The following is a 20,999-nucleotide window of genomic DNA, read 5'->3' on the forward strand; positions in this document are numbered from 1 at the left end:
GCTTTTAATTGCTCAGGAAACAGGCGCGTTGGAGATGGTTTTCTTATCAGCCCTAACTTCCAGTTAGAAGACTGCTTGTCCAGGATGCAGGAACTTTTAGAGCAGGTCTGTCTTTGGAAGATTCGCTTTGGAGTAATCTTAGAGACCATGTGTGGTATCACTTCAGCTTTTCTTCTCTCTCGCAACCATCTCCTCCTTTCAGCTGTCACCACAATTTGTCAAGCTCAGGCCTGAATTATCTGAACTTGGGCTGTCTCATCTCCTGCCTCCCGGCTTCACCAAGGACTGTGGGCACTGATTTCCCCAAGGCCAGCCTGACCATGTCCAACCCAGGGCTCCCCACAGCCTTTAGGACAGCAGGACCATTGGACCATCACCCAGAGAGGGACACCTGAGTGGGGGGGGGCTCCATTAATAATCACACTGGAGTAAGAGGCAGAGCCACCCTGGAAGCAAATCGGAAGGTGAGGTCATCAACTGTAGAACAAATCCAGCCTCTTTACCCTAAGCTTGAATTCAAGACTCTCCACCCTCTGGCCCCAACTCACCTTTCCAGTCTTTCTGCATTTTGCATTGTCCAATTCCAACGGACCTGCAGTTACACAGCACACCCTGGGCTTTACTATCCCTGTGCATTTGCTCCCAGCATTTCCTCCTCCTGCCTCCACCCCACCCCAGCCCTGGCCAGAGCGCCATCTACAGAGGCCTCACTCCTACCCTCCCTGCAAGGCTTTTGTGTGTTAGTCACTCAGTCATGTCTGACTGTTTGTGACCCCATGGACTGTAGCCGCCAGACTTTCCTGTCCATGGGATTTCCCAGGCAAGAATACTAGAGTGGGTTGCCACTCCCTTCTCCAGGGGATCTTCCCCACCCAGGGATTGAATCTGGGTCTCCTGCATTATAGACAGATTCTTTACCATCAGAGCCACCGGGGAAGCCCTACTCTCCCTGCAAAACCCAAGTCAAATGGCGCCATTCTTGACTGCATTCATTCAACAGGTATTTACTGACTGCACATTATGTGTTAGGCACATAGTGAAGAAGGCTGAAAAAGGTCCACCTCTTATGGAATTTTGGTGTATGTGGTGGGAGGCGGTGTACACAATTGTGACAGCAGGTAGTAAGGACGGACACAGGGTGATATGCTGGAAGCTCCTTGGTTAAGTTTTTGTACAGACACACCCAGTACCCCACAGGGCTGGGGCTCCTTGAAGGCCGTGCCTAAGAGACCCAACTTACAGCCCTGTTGAACCCCATGCACACCTCTAGACTCAACAGGCACTCAACAAACATTTGATGAGCAAAGAATTACTATTAGAGAAGTTTCCTCATTTAGTCTGGAGACAGCATTCCAACAAGGAGTTCCAAGTTCTCCACAAATCTGTATGGGATCCAAGGGGAGCCTAAATTTCCACCAACCTTAGAGAAACGCCCCACATCCAAGAGCTGTGCTTCCCCTTCCACACCGATGCTAGGAGGGGACTAAGGTTACTTGCTTCGATATTACGTTGCTTCTCCAGAGGTTAAGTGACTCAGCCAAGTCCACACCACTAGGGAGTGAACCCCTGCAGAGGTCAGAAGATGACACAGCAGCAGTAGGACGTAATGACCGGATAAACAACCAGAGGAGTCACTGGGCAGAGGGTGTCTGGAGTGGGGAGGTGCCTCTGGCAGCTCAAGTGGCCAGAGAGCTTGAGAAAGGAGGTCTTGGGGTGGGGCCCGGGTGATGGAAGGCTGGGAGGGCCAGCAGGGGAAAGGCACTGCGATGGAAGCTTGGCGACGGAGGGAGAGCCTGACACGGAGGTCACAGGGGAAGGCCTGCTGCTGAGGCCAAAGTCTCACCTGGTGACGTATACCACCCAAAACAAGAACACACACCTGCTGTGCCTGTACCTCACCTGGAGGAGGGGGCTCCGCCACTGGTAACATGCAGATAAAACTGCTCAGAGAAGCTCAAGTAAGGGCCGTGGGTGCCCAGGCTTTCCCAGACATGTCTGCAGCTCTACCCTGAGTGGCCCTGGCGGACAAGAGTCCGATTAAACAGTAACTAGTAACAAAGGAGCTTGGCAAGCGTCACGGTCACGTCCAAGGGCAACTGCAACATGGGTACCCCCTTTTCAGACATTCCGGTGGTGAGTGGTCATAGTGACCACTTCCTTTTACGAAGGAAAAAAACAGACAATTAGCTGCATCTGTTCTTATTTCAGTTATACCCAGAGACAGTCGAATGTGTTCCTAGCAGTCAGGACTGGACCCCACCCACCTCTCACCTGCTGCAGCTCCGCAGCCCTGGGCCACCCTGGGCTTACTGGAATTTTTCCTCTCGGCCTCCACTCACCACAACCACCACGCCAGCCCCTTGGGACTCAGTGAGGAATCCAAACTGCAAACATCCCTAAGGTACAACACAAGTCCCTGGAGGCAAGGGAACAACTCAGGTGGGCTTTCCAGGTGGCCTTCTACTCACCCTATGCCTGAGGTAAAGACACACCCAGGCCCCCCCAGGGGCAGGAGTGCTCAGCCTCAGCACACTGACATCTGGTGTGGGATAACTTGGTGGTGGGGCCGTCCTGCACTCCAGGATATATGAGGAGCATGCCAGCCTCTACCCACCAAAAGCCAGGAACACCCCCTACATGACAAGCAAAATCTCTCCAGACATCACCAAATGTCCCATAGGAGTAAAGCTGCCTCCACAGAACCATGGCTAAAGGGCTTGCTCCCTAAATGTGCTATTCTGTATATCCTCAAATATTCAGACTCCTGAAGCTCCCAGTACTATAAAACATCTTAGGGGTTAAAGGCAGAGCTTTTGATCAGGTGGATCTGAGATCTGGACATGAGGCACGTCACAGCCTCTTGGAGCCTCAGTTCCTTCATCTATAAAATGGGAGCAAATCAACAGCACCTAGGCCATGGCAGTTACATAAAAATGACATGTAAAGATTGCCAGGCACAGTGAGGATCTGATAAACGTTAGTGAGTTTTTACAGGCCTAGAAAATTCCTTTTAGCCAAGCCTAGAGTTTAATCTTCTATTTCTGTGGTTTCTGATCTCCCCCCCACCCCACTTCCTATGCCCTTTCCACCTGTTAAATGCCTTTGGTCTTAACCTTTGGTCTTAAGGAATCCTTCCTGCTGGTTCAAAGGCATCTGAGGTTAAAGTGAAGGAAAGAACACACACACACACACACACACACAGAATCTTTCAGCTCCAACCCTGTCCAGACCAGCTCTCCAGACAAAAGCTTCCATTGTTGTCTAAAAACAAACTTTTCCACAGGGAGGCCTTAAAAGAGCCCTAACAGTCTTGAAGTCTCCAGACTCTCCTAGCTTTCATCCCCATTCTGCCCCCGACCCTGGCATAGCCCTTCTCCTCCTGGGCCTCACTTTCCTAATCCATAAAGTGAGGGGTCTAGACCCTAGGGATCACCAAGATGCTGTGCTATACTGGAACGCCGCAGCACAGAGAGCGGCTGGACCCACATTTTCAGTAAGTGCTTAAGAAGGAGTAAGTGTCATAAAGACACATCTTTCCCCCTTTTCCCTAGGTTCCCCTGAGAACACAGAATTCACAGAATATAGAAACGAGTCTCTGTTGCCCTTGGAGGCAGGAGTCAGAGGCCTGAGTAAAATGAAATCCTGCCGTTCTGAGACCTTGGGCAAATGAGTTCATCTGTCTTATCCTGCTGCCTTATCTGTAAAATGGGATAACAGAGGCAGAAACGATGTAAAGATTACGAGACAACGACCATGAAAGCACCTAGCACAAGAGCTAATCCACACGCTAGGTATTCAAAATACGTATGCCTCCCGTTCTGGGCTCTCCATCTGAAATCCTGTACTGTAATTCCGGTCCCTCTCCTTCTCTGGAAAGTCCTTCCATCTGCCCTTTCCCCAGGCTCTATCCAAGCCCTCCTCTGTCAGGAAACCTTCTCCACATAAACTCTTTTTTCTAAAGGTCCAAGGCCACAGTTTCCCAAAAGCTGACTTGGGGAGTTGGGTGGGAGGGGCGGGTAGAGAGGAGGGGGCAGGAGTTCACTAACAGCCAGTTCCCTGCCCTGAGAATTTCCTTTCTGTGAATTCAGGAAGATTAACCCCTCCCCTGCTCCACTCAGAATGGAACAGAGACCTCAACACTGTCCTGGCTGAGATTTTATATGCCCCTTATGTCAGGGTCTTATGAGCACCCTGAGAGGGCAGGGTAAATCTGAACATTCTTCTCCCCCAAATTCTTCATCTAACCTGACCACCCAGAGCCTCTCCCCCTCACCCACTGCCCACTCCAGGAAGATGTTTCTTTGCTCACCCCTACAGAGCAGCCTCACAAATTCACAGATCTCCAGCCCAGATCCTTCCCCTTGCCAGAAAGAGCTCAGGAGATCAGGGAATTGGACCAAGATCTCTCAGCTAGCTCAGAGGCAGGGCTGGGTTAGAACTGGGGACTCAGGGCTCTAGACACACCAAGCCTCTGCTCACAGCCTCTTGCCCATCAGCCTGGCCCCTTCCTGTCTCAAGCGTCACCATCCTCCCAGGCTGGGAAGCTCACGGTCACCTCCACCTCTCCCCCTGCCTCGTCTCATCACCAAGACCAGGAACCCTGATAAAGGGCCACCGCCTGGTCCCTATCACATCAGGACAAGGACAACATGCCTTTTTCATGCCACTCCCTTGTTTAACAACCTGCCACAGCTCCTCAGTCCCATCAGATCAAACCTTTCCTGCCCTACAGCCTCGGACCCCAGGCACCAGCTCCTCCAGCTCCTCAGCCCACCCGGCCTGGCCCTGCTCCCCTCCACGGCCCCTCCCCTCTCTCTTGGATCCTCTCGGCTCCCTCCTCAGACTCTGGCCCATGTGACTCCCCTCCTTGGAAAGTCTTCCCTTCCCGCCCTGGCTCCCCATCCTGTTGCCCTTCAAGGCTCCCTCTCCAGACCTGAGGCCTCAGCCTGGCATTCTCCTGGCCCCTAGGGTCACCGCACTGCTGAGCTGTCTGAGCTTACCTCCTCATCAAACCACAAATGCATCATCCCACAACCTGGCTACATTCCTTCCCCCTCCAACCTCAGCCTGGCATTCATTCCACAATCATTACCTGAGTGCCTCTAAGGTGCCAGAAAGTTCTTGTACCTTTAAGGGTAAGGAGAGTTTCAAGAGCAAGGACATCTTAGATGCTACCTCCTCTGTGACTACCCCCAACCCACCATCCCCGTCACCCCCAGGAGTCCTCCTATCTCCATTTTAGGATGTCCTAGTTGTCCTCGAGCCCATGTCCTCCCGGAGTCCTCCCTAAGTTCCAGACCTTCTCTTCCTTATTCATGGCCAGACCTCCTATGATATCCACACCAAGAGGATGCTCACTGAATGGCTTTCACAGGAAACTGAAGCATTCTGTCCAGCAGGCCAGTCCGGACTCCTGGGTAGCCTCAAGCTCTGTTCATCCAAGTGACCTCTCACTGTTCTTCCAAGATTGGATTAGGGCCCAGAATGAGTCAAATGACCTCTTATCATTCTTCCAAAATTAGGCTTTCCTCTTTAATTACACCTTATCTAGCCACACTATGTGGATTCTAATTACATAATTACTTCAAGCCCTGGGACTTAAAAAAGAAAGGAGTGCGTAGAATTACACAGGTAAGTGAATGCGCCAAATATTCATACTTATATATACCACGCGCCATGGTGTATACAATGTTTGTGTACAATTATTCATATACAATTTTATAAGCCAGAAAATATAGCCCATGAGTGGATATCTAAATCACATTAAGCAAGTCAGCATGGATGAAGGAGAATATCATGGAGAAGCCTAACCCTGAGGGAGTTTTTGAAAGAGGCTAGAAGTCAGTCCCCAGCTCTCTCCCCTTCCCCTTCTGCAATGAAAAGAGGGAGTGGTGTGACCTTCATGGGAGATTTTTCAAAGTATGACCAGGCCTGATCTCTCCTAAACAAAATACACACTCTCTTCTGAATTCCAGGTATTCACTGTCTGTCTCCTAAGGCACGTTTTGTACAGTTCTAGAAGAAGACCCCACCTAGACTGTGTCCATCCTGCAGACAGCGGCTGCGTCTCACTCATCTCAGTATCCCCAGTTCTCAGCCCCTGTCAATACCAGGAGGGCCATCCAGTAGGCCCGCCTCTTGTCTTTACTCCAGCCTTATTAAAGTCTTTGTCTCTCTCACACCACCCCTATCTTCACCTGGAGTGCTCTCCCTTCGGCTGGGCCCAGCTCCCTCCCGTACAGCTCCCCTTGCCCGCTGTACTTGCCCTAACTTGTTGCTCATCACATGTTGGCATAAAAGCTCTTCTATGCGCCAACCTCTCCTTTTAGACCAGTGGTCAAAAACCTTTTGATCATACCTTCCTATTAGTAAATAGCTTTGAGCATATTTACTTATAAGTTAATGATAAAATCTGGACTACTATAAATAGGAAAGCTACATCTTGCTCTTCTGTTTGAGTTAAAGAATAAATAGACCTTCAACTGATAATGTTTTCTCTCAGTCCTTCAATAGCAATCCTGAGAGCTCACCCACTGTTCTAGGCCAGGAATTCTGCGAGGACAGCAGGAGTGTTTGATTCCCTTTGTATTCTCAGAATCTGGGACAGAACTAAAAACTTAATAAAGGAATTCATTTGCCCCACAGACAGGGAGCACCTCCTGTGGGCCAGGCACATGCTAGGTAGGCACCAGGGATAGAACACCCAGCTGCTAGCATCTGGGTCCTACAAACTGCTGGGTGGGCAGACAAACAGGATCAGCCAAACAAGTGTGACAAAGTGGCTGACACAGATGCTTTGCAGAATGCTCTGTCCAAAACCACTGAATCAGGACAGTCTCAAACAGGGGAGTGAACATGCTCCAGAGGGTCCGAGAAGGCTTCCCCCCAGGAATATGCTGCCTTCAGCTGAAGCCTGAAAGATAAGCAAAGCTAACTGGGTGAGGGAGAAGAGAACACTCCAGGGTAAGGAAACCACATGGGCAAAAGTCCTGAGGCTGGACAGAGGGGTGTAAGCGCCAGGGGCCAACAGAGGCCAATAAAACAAAATGAATGAACAAGCCCCTAAAGAATGGCGAGTTCCTCCCCCTTCCTCCTCCCTACTATCAAAACAGACTGCCCCTAGCTTCGTGCCTCTGAAAGGGTCACTCAGCCCTGCTACGTGCCCAGCCTCTGAGCCAAACAGAACAGGTGGGCTCTCTGCCTCCCAGCCAGCCCTGCCAGTGGCAACCGCCCCCTGCTTCTGAGGAGCCCCAAAGCCACAGGAAGACACTCCTGAAAACCATACATGTTGCCATGGACACCACCAATCAAAGGCTCCTGGGCAGTTTAATTTTTTAAAGAGAGTGTTAAATATTTTACATCTTCTAACAGCACAGCTTCTTCCTTGCCTACAATGCAAAAGAAAACCCTATACTCCTTGAACTAAGGATTCACACAAAATAAACACCAATGTGTAAGACAGTCCTTGGAGATGTGTACCCACGGTCAGGGGCATCCTCTGGGTATCCTGGCTGCCTGGGTGTATGTTCCTTGCAGAAGCAACCTGGACAATCCAGAAAGAAGCACAGCCACAAAACCTCTTCCCTACTGGAGCTCTTCTGATCCCAAGAAGGGAAAATTATTTACAATGATGCTTCAGGTGTGTTTAAATAGACCATGACTTTAATAATTAAAGATAAAACCAAGACCATGGATTGTAATGCAGGATAGCGGCTGCGGGGCCTCCTCTAGCAGCAGCTGTCCCCAAGAGAAGCCATATCTTCCATCAGTGCTCAGGCATGACTAACATTTCCCAGTTCCTGGGAGGCCTCGCCCCCTCACACCTGCCAGGACTGGCTCACTAACGTACCATGTCCAACAGAAAAGCCCCACAAAGCAGATGCAAAATAGTCCTCAAAGGCCTGAGACCATGCTGGCCTAGGCTCATGGGCCTGGCAACCAGGTTTTCAGCAACTACCACCAAAGCCTGCCTAGGCCCTGGACTCTCCCAAGTCCCAGCTCTCTCCAGCTACTCTATTTTCTGTCCCAACTGGGACTGTGCTTTCTCCAGGGCCTGATTCATTCTGTCCTGCTCCACGTAGCCCAGTTCCTACTTTTGCCTTGGCTTCTCCATCCAGATGTCTGGCTTGCTCCCCAGCCTACTGCCCGGGCACTAGGGCAGCAACTCAGATCTCCCAGATCCAGTTCCAGTCTTTCTTACCTCATCCCTGGCTTCCAGATCCAGCCTCCTGTGTGCACTGTCTACAAAGAGAGACCCAAGCACAGACAAATCAGCAGTGTGTATGCTACAGCAATATACCATGAAACTGTTCCCATTTTCTCTCCTGTTAATTTGTTATCAGCAACTACAACCCCTGGCTATCATTCTGTATTGGTGAGAAACAGTCACCCAACGCTGGATCTGCCCTGACTAAAGACAAACTCTGAGTAGAGAAGAACAATCGACATATGAATTGTCTATTTATTTACAACGTCCGACAAGGAAACTGTTCACGTGCACAGCCACAATATAGACACACATTCCAGGCAACAAGAGAAACATGATTTCACACAGTATGTCCTAGAGACCCTTCATTCTGGGAAACCAAGCTCAAAGGTGGCCCACAGGCAGATGGGAATAATCAATTCATGTAGGGATTTCCCTGGTGGTCCTAGTGGCTAAGACTCCACGTTCCCAATGCATGGGACCTGGGTTCGATCCCTGGTCAGGGAACTAGATCCCTCATGCCACACCTAAGACCAGCGCAGCCAAATAAATATTCAAAAATAATAATAATCGATGTTTAAGGCATGCTAGCAATGAGGAATGAGTTTCCTCATCCGGGATCAACTGAGCGCCTGTTCCTGTTACAGCTGCCATGGGCTTAAGATCCCTCTGCTGATGCAAAGTCAAGGCCCACATGGGACTGACATGGGCAGAGCCGAGTGCAGGTTAAGGGACAGTAGTCAATACTCCTCCTGCTCACTGGTGTTGGAACTCAGGCAGTATCTTTATGCCATGTTGAGAATCCGGGTTGCCAGGAACAGACTCCTCACAGTCATTCCTGGGTCGGTCATGACTACAGGTCCATCACTGGCCTCTCTCTACTACCTTCCACGTGGGTTATATGCATGTCTAGAGCTTCCTCACTCCCCCGACGCCCCACACACTTGTCACTCAAAACCTTCCTACTCACAACCCGAAACAAACTGGAATGCCTGCTGGGGAAGACAAGAGCCCAACCCTCTGAGTGTTAATGAGGAAATAAACTCGAGGAGGGTGGGGCTTATGTCTACACTGTTCACTAGTTATTTGTTTAATGAGTGCAATGAGACTGCGGTTATTAAAGTACTTCTTAAACAAAAGTTCCACATGTAAGCAGGGACTCACCTCACAAATGGGCACCCTCCCGTCCCTGGGGCTAACAGCAGAGCTCTCTCTCTCTCTTTATCCAGCAAGGTGGGCTGGATGGACATCAAATGGACCTGCCTGCAAGGCTGAGCTATGGTGGGAATGCAAATCACCAAGGGATAGAAACTTCCAAGACAAGATCCGGATCCCAACCACTAAATCAACCTGGTTCTGACCCTTTTCTCTCCTGCACTCCTTTGGCACATCCCTTTGCTCCATGGGTAATGGTCAACATCTGTGACCTCATCCTTCCAAGGGGGAGATGTTGGCAGAGCGGGGAGGAATGTTTGGGGACAGGAGAAAGGGTTATGGGTAGAAGCAGACCAGGAGGAAGGGGACATCAAAAGGATTCTTGCTCCGAGTACCAGTGACCAGTACTGGGGGTTCGTGAACATGCTGGCATTTTCACATCGGCTCACATGACCGAAAAGGCTTAGAAATACTCAGTTCTATGTCCCTCTCCATATGGTTGGTCAGCTCTACAAACACAGCTTCACTGGCCAATGTTCTTTTTCAGCTCCATGGTTGAAAACACCCCCTTGACACTACCAGTAACCTCTGACCCAATCTCATTCGCAATGCAGCCACCAGCATTAGAGTGATGGCTGTGTGTCAGGCACACCTCTAAAGACTTGTGCAATCCTGTGAAGTGGGCACTATTATTTTCTCCATTTTACAGGTGAGGCAACTGAGGTACAGATACATAACTTATAGAACGAGGATGGGGACCCAGGCAGCCTGAGCACAGAGGTCACTCCCTTCATCATTCTGCTCCCCGATCTCACTTCCAGAAGAGGAGAGCCAAGCTCCAGCTCAGGCCCATCCAGCTGCAAGACCTTAAACTAATGGCCTTTCTGTGCCTCAGAGGCGTGTGAAGCAAGGCTGATCACAGACACCTGGTCTGCTGTCCACAGGGCGGCCGCTAGTCTCACGTGGCTATGGAACACTTGAGACGCCGCTAGTGTGACCGAGAACCTGAACTGTACGTTGTACTTCATTTTAGTAACCCACTCCAGTATTCTTGCCTGGAGAGTTCCATGGATAGAGGAGCCTGATGGGCTATATAGTCCATGGGGTCACAAAGAGTTGAACACAAATAAGTGACTAGCTTTTAGTTAATTTCAACTTAGAGAGTCACATGTGGCTAGTGGCTACCAGATTGGAAAATCCGACTCTGGTCTCTAAATTCTAGGATACCGGGTGCCATTTCTTTTTGGTCACTGCTATAGTCACAGAGACCAGCACAGACCCTAGCACAGCCCATAGTTGGAGCTCAGTAACTATTTGTTGAACAAATCAAAAGCAAAGGGCTTTTCAGGTGCCATAACTTCACTGCCACACAAGCATCGATTGTTCAGGTTTCCTGCCCACTGGACATCTAGCCTCAGCTTGACCAGGAGCTCGGGCCTCCCAAAGCAGATCAGGAGGGAGAGGCTCTCAAGATGAAAAACTATAGAGGCAAGTCTTCTAAAGGTTCAACAGAAATAAATCTACCTCCCTGAAATTTCCACTTACTCATCCTGGCACTTCAGCTCACAGGTCTGGGAAAACTCAGTTATGAGACAGCAATTAAACATTTTTAAACACTATAAATACAATATAATACGTCTAATTCATTTTCTTAATTAGTATGAATACAAATCTTAGTTCACTGTGAGGCTGGTTAAACAACTACAGGACTGAGATCTGCTTGGGGGAACAATCCCCTACTGTCCGGGCTATGGCCCAGGACTGTTGTCTCCGCTGACTTAATGCATCCACATCCCCCCTCTCCATGAGCGAGCCAGGGTGTATACAGCTAAACTCCCAACCAGTGAGGCCTCGTTCTGCAAACAAGGTTTGGGGATCCTGGCAGAGCAACTCACATTTTCATATCTCCTTGATGTACTCTTTCTAAGTGGAAAAATCTAAGTGTGCACACATCTCCTATGAGCTGAGGACTGTAGCAGACACAGGAGATACTAATACAGCTCCGTGCAGCCCGCACCAAGAGCCCACTCTAGAAAGAGTAAGAGGTGAAATCTGCAGACTACTTACCCCATGCAATTCACTGAACCAGATCAGGAGAAAGACATATAAACCAAACACGATCAATTCAGTGTGACACACGCTGTAACAGACACATGTACAAAACACTGAACTAAAGAGATACCCGGAGGGACCTGCACCGTGGCTCACACACAGCAGGCACTCAGGGCAGTGAACTGAATCCAATTTTGACCAACAGCTCAAGTGAAGGCTGAGGAAACCACAATCCAGACAGGTTAAGTGACTGCTCAAGGTGACCCAGGTAGTTAGTGACGTGGCTGGGCATGACAGGTGGGCCTCGTCACTTACCCGCCCAACAAGTCTATAATCCATCTCACGGTGCTTCTTGTCTGACCCCTCATGGGGAGGGAGGCAGGATCTGCCCGCTGCTTGTTATCACATCCATCTCAGGATAAACAATGGATACATTTTTGTAAGATGGTATGTTGGGGACTCTCTTGAAATCTGAGGAGTTACTGTGTGCATGCCATCCTAGAAACATGCATCCAATCATCTAACAAACACTTCTTGGGAATATACTATGTATCAGGTGCCTGTTTAGAGGCTTGGATAAAGAGATGAAACAAACTCCTAGTCAGATCAGAACACCCACATTTATCTCTGCTCTCTCCCAGAACCCCAGGAAAAGGACAGCAGAGGAATCTGCTTTTTAATGGAAAGGAGACAATGGCTGATGAGATATGTTAACAGAATTCTGAAAGACAGAGAGCCAATTGCCAGGCAGTCGCTGATTCAGGTTTCTGCTTCATCTGCTCTGCTGAGTACAAGCAGGGTAGAAAACCACTGAACCAATGGTGCTTAGGCCACAAAAACAGGAGAAGGCTCGGGAAGGGAAGGGGGCACCAAGGACTGTGAGGAGAGAAGGGGAGGGCACTCGGAGGAGGGGAGCCTGCTGAAAGTTGATGCGGGGAGCAATCAGACTCCAGGGTCCCTCTTTCAATCTGCTCAGTCTGGCGACCTCCCTCCCTAGGCCAGCAGGACGTGGAGGATCACAATTTAGGCAAATTACACCAGACACTCTGATTCAGATTCAGACACAGCTGAGGGAGAGACACAGCTGAGGGAGGTAGGGAAAGCAGGGAGCAACTTTCAGAAAACAGACGGAGTGAAAGTCTGCACACCAACCAGGGTACCCTGCCTCCTTCCCCATCAAGGCTCCTAGAAGGAACAACACACAGCCTGTTACACCCCCCAGACACACTCCTCTCCAGGAACACCCAACATTCCCCAAGAAAAGATCTACAGACACCAATATCTAGGTGTCTCCAGTGAAAAAAGGGGAGGCTCTCTACTGAATGACCCTACAGCGAGGTTCACAAGCCCCCTTCCTTGTCCCACAGATCCCCAATCAGCATCTTGGTGGCCACTCTTAAAATATAAACCGTCAGGGATCAGCCTGCATGGAAAGATGGTTCCAATGGGAAATACAGTAACCAAAAGAAGCAGGAAAAGGGACTTGACAGAAACAAAGACAACACAGGAGAAGCAGAAAAGCAGCAAAACAAACTAAACACAACATATATAAGTGAGTTCACTGCACCCGTGAAGCGAGAACAAGATGCTGTTTCGAAAAAAAAGAAAAATGAGTCTTCAGAGAACTAGGAAATTGTAGAAAGTAAAACGTGTAAAAATGTTCCAAGCAAAACCATGAAAGCATAAAGTAAAAATTCAAAAGGATTATTAAAGATAAAGCTGAAGATGTCTCTCAAGAGGTAAAACAAAAGTAAAATGGAAAACAGTAAGATTTTAAAGTTACAAACTTGACCCAGGATGTCCAACATCTAAGTGATGGGAGTTCCAAAGACAAAACACGAAAAAGGACAAAAGGAAATTAACAGAGAAAAACATAAGAAAATGTCCCCAAAATGAAGAGTGTGAGTCTTCAGATCAAAAGAGCACAACAAGGACCCAGCATAATAATTTTCAAAACAAGAACAATCCAAATACAGGGAAAGGGAAAGGATTCTAAACCTTTCAGCAAAAATAAAAGGTTATCCATAAATGATCAAGAAACAAAATAGCATCCAAATTTTGACATTAATATCGGAACCTAGGAGACAGTGGAGCCATGCCTTCAAAATTCTAAGGGAAAAGGGCTTTCAACCTAAAGTGATCCCATGGACTGTAGCCCACCAGGCTCCTCCATCCATGGAATTTTCCAGGCAAGAGTACTGGAGTGGGTTGCCATTTCCTTCTCCAGGGGATCTTCCTGACCCAGGGATCGAACCCAGGTCTCCTGCATTGCAGGCAGATGCTTTAACCTCTGAGCCACCAGGGAAGCCCCAAACAAATCAAACCACCAATCAAATGTGAACGCAGAATAAAAACAGTTCAGACAAGCAAGTTTAAGGTAACTGACTTGTACAGACCCTCTCTCAGAAACTCCCAAGGAATAAATCAAGAAACAGGAAACGGAGGCTCCAACCAGAGTCAAGTGAGGGAATCCCCAGGACGAGTCATGCCCTAGGCCTAGAAGTCAGTCAGCTCGGAATAAAGGGGAGGAACTGAGGCCTCTGGGAGTGAGACCTCCAGCGGAAAAAAGACTGCAGTAAAAGAAAAAGGAACACATGTATAAAACAGAGAGGTTTTCAAAAGCCTCTCAGAAACTCTGGGAATCAGTAACAACCACAAAGGAAACGAAATAAATAGGGGAAAAGCAATTATTAACTCAAAAGAATGTACAAGAAATTTCATTACAGTACAACTATAAGGCTCAGCCAGGAACTCTATTTACACAGTCAAAATAATATAAGTATTGACTATCAGTGTAACAAAAAACCGTGATAGACCACACTGGGAGACATGAAGGAAACCAAGCATGTGGGGAAAAGAGAGAAGAGGGGAATGAGGGCTCCTCTAATCCACAGCAGGACAACAGTACTATCAGCAGAAACAGCTAAAAGGCCCGGAAGTGACTATGGTAGGCAGAGTAATGGCCCCTCCAAGATGAAGATGCCCAAATCCTAATCCCCGAACCCACAAACATGGTATCAATACATGGCAAAAGGGAATTAAGGTTGCAAGTGGAAGTAAGGCTGCTAATCAAATGAACTTCAACCAGGGAGATTATCCTAGATTATCCAGGTGAGCCCCAAGTAACCACAGGGTCCTTAAAAGTGGAAAAGGGAAGGGGAAGGCAGTCAGGAAGGTGTGACTATGTTAGAAGGTCAGTGATGGACAGAAGTACTCAACTGGCCATTGCTGGCTTTGCAGATGTTGAAAGGGGGCCATGAGCCAAGGAATGCAGGCGGCTTCCGCAAAGTGGAAGACGCAAGGAAGAGAATGCAGCCCTGGCACCATCTTGACTTTCACCCAGTGAGACCCTTTTTGGACTTCTAAGCCAGAGAGCTGTAATTTAAATTTGTGTTGCTTTAAAGCCACTACGTTGGTGGTAATTTGTTCCTGCAGCAACAGAAAATCATGTTCCGTGACTAGCCCTGGGGAGTGGATCATCAGGATGAGGAGTGACACAGCCTTCTTCCTAAGCCTTGCAGTGTTATTTGACTTTTAAAGTCATATATATGACTCTGATACAAATTAAATTTTAATTTTAAAAGAGCTGGGACACAAATTCTCTCTTGCCAGAGCTCATAATCCAGTAGAGAAAAACAGGGCCCCGGCTACTGCTGATAGGCAAACACGGGAAGAAAGGACCTCTTTGAGATGTGAGGACATCTGAAAGGAGTAGGCGTTCACCAGGCAAAGGAGAAACAGGCCTGCTGGAGAGGGATCAAAGACCAGGGGTAACATGAAACAGCTCTGAATGATGGCACATCAGTGGGTCCCGTAGAGCCAGCAGGAAAGGCTGGGTGGACAGTTCCCAACACCACAGGTGTGACACCTGCCCCACTGCTGGCTTCTCTGGCTGGGGTCTGGGGCTTGCTGTGCATATTTAGGGCTGGTATGGACAAGAGAAGACCCCAAACACAACGTTTTTCTGGAACATCAATTGCACCCAACAATGAAGTGTTTTAAATGCTTTTACACTAATAACTAGCACAGATGTATTACAGAAGACAAAACTCATAGGAATTTTTAACATAAAAATTGGTGACTTCTTGCTTGAGAGGCCCACTGTAGACACTAAGCTATCTGCTGACCTCTGAGCATCAAGATTCAACCATCTCTATAATTATTACAAGAGTCAGAAGAAAGGTTAAAGCGCCATCGCATGCATCCATCAAAGCACCTGGGACTTCATACCAGCAACCTCTCAAGGGCTGCCTATCCTCCCTGTGTTGGGTCCCAACATGAACAGGAAAGCTGAGAAGCATTTCATTCTTTTCCAAAGTGGTCTGGGTCCTGCTATTGCTGGGGAACTTAGCTCTGCCTGGGGAAACAAACAAAAACTACCACACTGAATGTCTCCTGCATACCTTCTCTTGGTCATAAGCCTGTCCATCCTTCTCCCATCCCCCCTCTAAAGATTACCAGGATCACTGATAAAACCCCAGCTCAACCATCAGCACCTCCGACCCCTTACAGCACAGGCCTCTGTTAAAGAATACATTGCAGACACTCTTTCCATGGAAGGAAGTCAAGAAATAGGGCACATCTCTTGGGAGAGGGTGTCCCTTGTGTCCACAAACAAGGGTGGAAACTTTTTCTATTGTTGTGGCTGTTTTTGTTATAAAAACAATAATATCCACGTAACAGTGAACTGGGAAATTTTTCTTCTGTAAAGACTCACTACTGACCACAGAAGAGGATCAGAGAGGGGGGGAAAAAAAAAAAATATATATATATATATATATGTCAATGGAAGACCACACAGAATTAAAAAGCAATTTAATTGGGTTTGGTTTGTTTTTTCGTGTTGTAAAACGCATACAAGTGAACTCAACTGATTTCAAACAGAGAGGATGAGATTTTAATAACACCTTAAATATATTACAATTAGTTATGTCATTGACAGAAAATAAAAGATGGGAGAGGAGATCAAAGAAAAAGATACAATAGGAGGAGAGAAAAAGAAACGGATAGAGGGGGGGTATGGGAGAAAAAGGACGGGAAGACAGCAAGACACAGGGACGGACAGACATGAGTAACCACACACAAAAAGAAGGAACAACTAAAGCATTCACAGAGACACTTCCTAGGCCAAAATAAATGACACTGCATATGCCAGGGTAGCCTTGGGCTATAGACTTCAAACTAGTATCACCTTTTATCCTTGCCTTCCAATGGTTACTAATCTGGCTAACCACTGTTCACAGCTCTTTAATTGCTCATTTAAACATTCTGAGGCTTAGCTCAGGTCAAGGGCCAGAAGCTCCCTTCAGACGAGCCACAGTCAAGCAAATCATTTACCTCCAAGTATCTGCTCTACAAAGGGAGTACGTGAAACACTCTTACACAAATCACCATCTCAGAAAATGTACAAAGCACCAATGACAGACAGGAGAAAATGCTGTTTGCATTGAAAAGAAACTCCATAGAAAACTTTTTAGTTTTGCATTTAAAAAGCAAAAACAACAACAACAACAACCCAGAACTGGTACTTCAGCAGAACGGGTTCCCACCTCAGCATTTTCCAGCATCACTCCCAGCACATTTGACTTTCCACATGTTCAAGTTCTGCCTGCCCCACTGGCTTCAAAGGCCTGAGTTGGCTCTGACACCAAACACTGCAAGCTGAGGGTCAACAGAGAGATCTCAGGGGACTGACTCCCAAGTGAGTCTCAGCCCTGCCTAGACTCTCTATCCATCCTCTCCAATGATTATCTAAAGCAATCCCTTACTTCACTCTAAGGGCTGCAGAAACCTGCTATTTCACAGCTGATAGAGCCTCCCCCTTTCAGCTCCATCTCTTTTTCCTCCAAGCCAGGTATCTATGTTTTCCCCTTCCTTACCTGACCAGCCCCCAACCTCCTACCTGGTCTATTTCCCCAACCTCTCCCTTCTGCCCCTAATCTCTCCTTGCTCTTCCCTACCCTGTCTTAGTATCATTGCTCTCAAAGGAAAAGGGGGCATAGGAGGTGTCTTTAGAACACAAAACCTAGAGTCAATCCACCTGAGTTTCTGCCCAGCTCTGTATCTTGCTAGCTGTTTGACCTTGAACAAACAGCCAAGCCACCCAACCCCTCAAATTCCCCAGTGAGGGGGATGAACCTGGCAACCACAGAGGTCTTGTCCAACTCTCAGGTCCCAAATACTCAAACACCCACCTGTATAACCATAAATAAAGCAGTGAATTAAACATACACAGGGAGAGAGAATGAATAGAAATCCCCTTTCCTCAGCATTCTGTCACCCCAGCTAGTGTCCCCAATCAACCCCCCACACTGAGGGGCTGTACCTCATTGTGAGCTGTTCGAGCTCTAAATTACTTAGATACAGCAAAGCCTCCCCCAATCACACTAATCAAGGAACAGATGAATCTGAATATCCAACAGAAGTCTGAGTCCTGGAATGTTTCTTTCATGCCATAGAGCAATACTGTGAATTTAACATCAGCTGAGCAAACAGAAAAGAATCTAGAAATGCCATCGAAAACTGTCTTGTGAATCTAAGAACAGTTACGTGTCGGGAACCCTGGAAAACAATCTACTCCTAAGTCCTCCACTTTCCCAACAAGGGCAGAGGCCCAGAGAGCAGAAGCCACAAATCCAAAGCCCAGCGCAGATCCATGACCGGATCAAAGCCAGAGGTCCTGCTTCTGGCCCAGAGGACTTTCACCAAAGCTTTTGAGACCATCCATTTCCTTTTTCAAAGAGACAGATTAAACCCCAAATTACCAGTGAGTTCTCTCTACAACAAATCTATTTCCAAGTCCAGGGAAGCAGACCAGAGCTAAGTTTGGATGGCCAGATGATTACTAATACTGCCTAACAAGCTTTCTTCCCTGAACCCTGCCCATTCATTCTCTGGAGAGAAAACCCCAGACTCTGCTATCTATATGGAACTCTATTTTGGAGAAGTAGGAGGCGAAGACCCATACAGTTCTTTGTTCTGACACTAAGAAGCATCTGCTTTCCGATAACTCCTACCTCACCTTCCAACATTCCAAGTACCTTCAGAAAAGTTCTTAGAAACTCTCAACTAGAATAAAAGGAAGCAGGAGGTAACAGGAGGAAAGGTCCAACTGAGGGTGGGTATGTAACAGACGACAATAATACCCTCCCAGCTCTTCACCCTAGGGGTAGAAAGCATCTCTTTTCAGCTGCTAATACCTTGCACCAGAGATAGTCACCAGAGACAGTGCCACTCAGCGCCCTCCAGCAGAGAAATGAGCTCTCTGCAACCCCTGAAGAACTAACCCTTTCCTAACCATCCACCCTAACAGTGCCCAGGACAGAGGTACCAATAGACCAATCCTCCCCAGCCCTCCCCTCCCACCAAGAGCCTGAAACATCAGAGCTCTGATGGCAAGAAGCTATTTAAGGCAGCATCAAGAGGGTGGGGCAGAAAATTGCTGGCAATATCCTCCTCCTCCACCCCTCCCTCCCTCACAGCCAACAGACACAGACACACAGACACACAGACACACACACACCCTGTGGCTCCATAGACAGCCATTAACCTCCCCTATGTCTCTAAGGTCTGGACATCTGGAGTCCCCAAACGTTCAGCATGTGTTTTCTCTCACTGAGGCTGCTCCACCCCCTTCTCTTCCACCACCACCAAGCCACCTTTCCAATCAAAAACACAAAATTTAATCTAGAGTTCAACAACCAAGGGGCTTGGAGATAGACAAGCCCTCCCTGGCCTTCACTTAGGAAAGAAAAAGGGCACCCGGGGTAGGGGGGGAGGGGTGATGTCAGAGGCCTGATAAGCTAGATAGGCTCCATGCTATCTCTAAATGAACCTCCCTCCTATTGATGGTGAAATCAATTCGGGCAATTTCGGCAGGTCGGCCCTGTGACAAGAGGGGCATCCCAGCGCTCAGTTTACAACAAAAATCCAAAGGCTCAGCCAGAACATGCTGGGAAAATCCAGGGTCTGGATAAAACGAGCTACACTCAATGGGATCCTTTCTGCTTTTATGTAGCAATGTAATAGCGTAATAAATTCTGTCTGCCTGAGGAAAGCATGCACTGGTGAATTTCAAAGCCATTTTAAGACAGCGGATGCACCGGGATGCAGAATTCAACAGCACATTCCCTCGTGGAAAAGAAAAAAAAAAAAAAACGTAATGATTCCAAGCTTGTTTCCCCCTCTATCTTGAATGGCGCTAGCGCTTATCAAGGAAGCCACCTCGGAAAGCAGCCAGAGGAGAGCCGGGGATGCCCGGGGAATCCGGAGAAAGGAGTCACTTTCTGTTCGTCTCGGTGAGGAGCTGGCTAGCAAGAAGCTGCCAGTCACTCTGAGGGACGAAGGATGAAGAAGCATGGCCGGATGGGCAGGCTCCGGCGTCCCCGGACACACATACACACGGCACCCGCTCAATCTGGCGGGTCCTAGGCCAGGCCGATAGTCCTTGATCTCCTCCCGCCGCCCTCTCCTCCAGAGAGATGCTAATGAATGAACACACCTGAGAAGCCTCCATCCTGCCGCTCGCTCCCTCCTTCTTCCTCTGGCTGCTGCAGAGGAGCCTCTCCTCGGTAGTTTCACTTTACAGCGTAAACCCACTCGGGCTTTGATGTCTCCTCCACCCACCCATATTGCAGCCAGCCTGAAGCAGGCGGACGTTCTCCTCCTTGCAGAGGCCATGATCGCACGTACCCCCACCCACCAAAAAAAAAAAAAATCTGGAATATCCCAAACCCCGGCACACTGGGAAACTTTCCCTTAAAAACTGAGGATCCACCAAGAAGGCAGGAAGGAGGGTTCGACCGAGGGGGGCCACGGTTTCCCCCGCGACCACGGAGGATGCTCTGGGGGGAGGGGTCCCCCAAGTCCTTCCAACAGCTGGCCCTTTAAACGCACCTCCTCCGAGCGTGAGACAAAGGCGCCGCCCGCGGGGGCCGGGCTGGCGCACGCCCCCAGAGCCGGTGCTGGCGATCAAGCAAGCGCTGGCCGAGGGGCGGCTGGCGCGGGCTTACCTTGCGGGTCTCCGGGCTGGCGGGCCGGCGGGCCGGCAGCGCGCGTCCTGCCCCACTCGCACTACACGCTGCAGTTGGCCCCGCTCTGTTTTTCTGGGACTCGGCGCTGACTTCACCGACACTCCGCGGCCGGCCAATGGGCTGCGGCGGCCGCCCCCTTATTAGCATGCGTCTGGAACCGTCCACTCCGGCGGCGCCTGGGAGGCGGGCGGTGCTAGGGGGCGGTGCCGGGCTCCGCAGTGACAGGAAGGGGCGTGTGCGCGAATGGGAGGTGATGAAGCGCCCCCGCCCCGCCTCGCTGCATTGTGAGCCGGGCGCGCGGGCCCGCGGATCTCCGGTCGAGAACGTGCGCGCAGTCCCAGTAACCCTTTTTTGTCCTGGGCAACCTCGGGCTGGGCCGGAAGGTGGCCCGGCGCGCCCTCTGATTCTTCTGAGAGATCATCCCAGGGGAGCTAGGAAGGAATCTTAGGCATTAAAAAAAAAAAGCTAACCTGTCTTGAGTGCATATAACTTAACCCCTGTACCCCAGTTTGCTCATCTTTAAATGGTCTAATAACCAGTACCTATTTCGTAGG

At 48.9% G+C, this 20,999-nt stretch overlaps 1 protein-coding gene across 40 annotated transcripts in view; it reads right to left on the reverse strand.

Annotated features, from left to right (window-relative positions):
* The window catches only part of SORBS1 (sorbin and SH3 domain containing 1), a 232,866-nt gene extending 212,364 nt beyond the window's left edge, over positions 1–20,502 (reverse strand). For 39 of the 40 annotated variants that reach the window (XM_040254614.1, XM_040254594.1, XM_040254592.1 and 36 more), the window contains exon 1: positions 20,425–20,502. The gene's annotated coding sequence lies outside the window, so the exon portion shown is untranslated. The remainder of the gene's footprint in view (positions 1–20,424) is intronic. The other variant, XM_040254573.1, reaches the window with a different exon arrangement.
* Positions 20,503–20,999: the final 497 nt, after the last annotated feature.

The sequence above is a fragment of the Oryx dammah genome, unplaced genomic scaffold (assembly GCF_014754425.2).
Source record: "Oryx dammah isolate SB20612 unplaced genomic scaffold, SCBI_Odam_1.1 HiC_scaffold_14, whole genome shotgun sequence".
NCBI classification, from domain to species: domain Eukaryota; kingdom Metazoa; phylum Chordata; class Mammalia; order Artiodactyla; family Bovidae; genus Oryx; species Oryx dammah.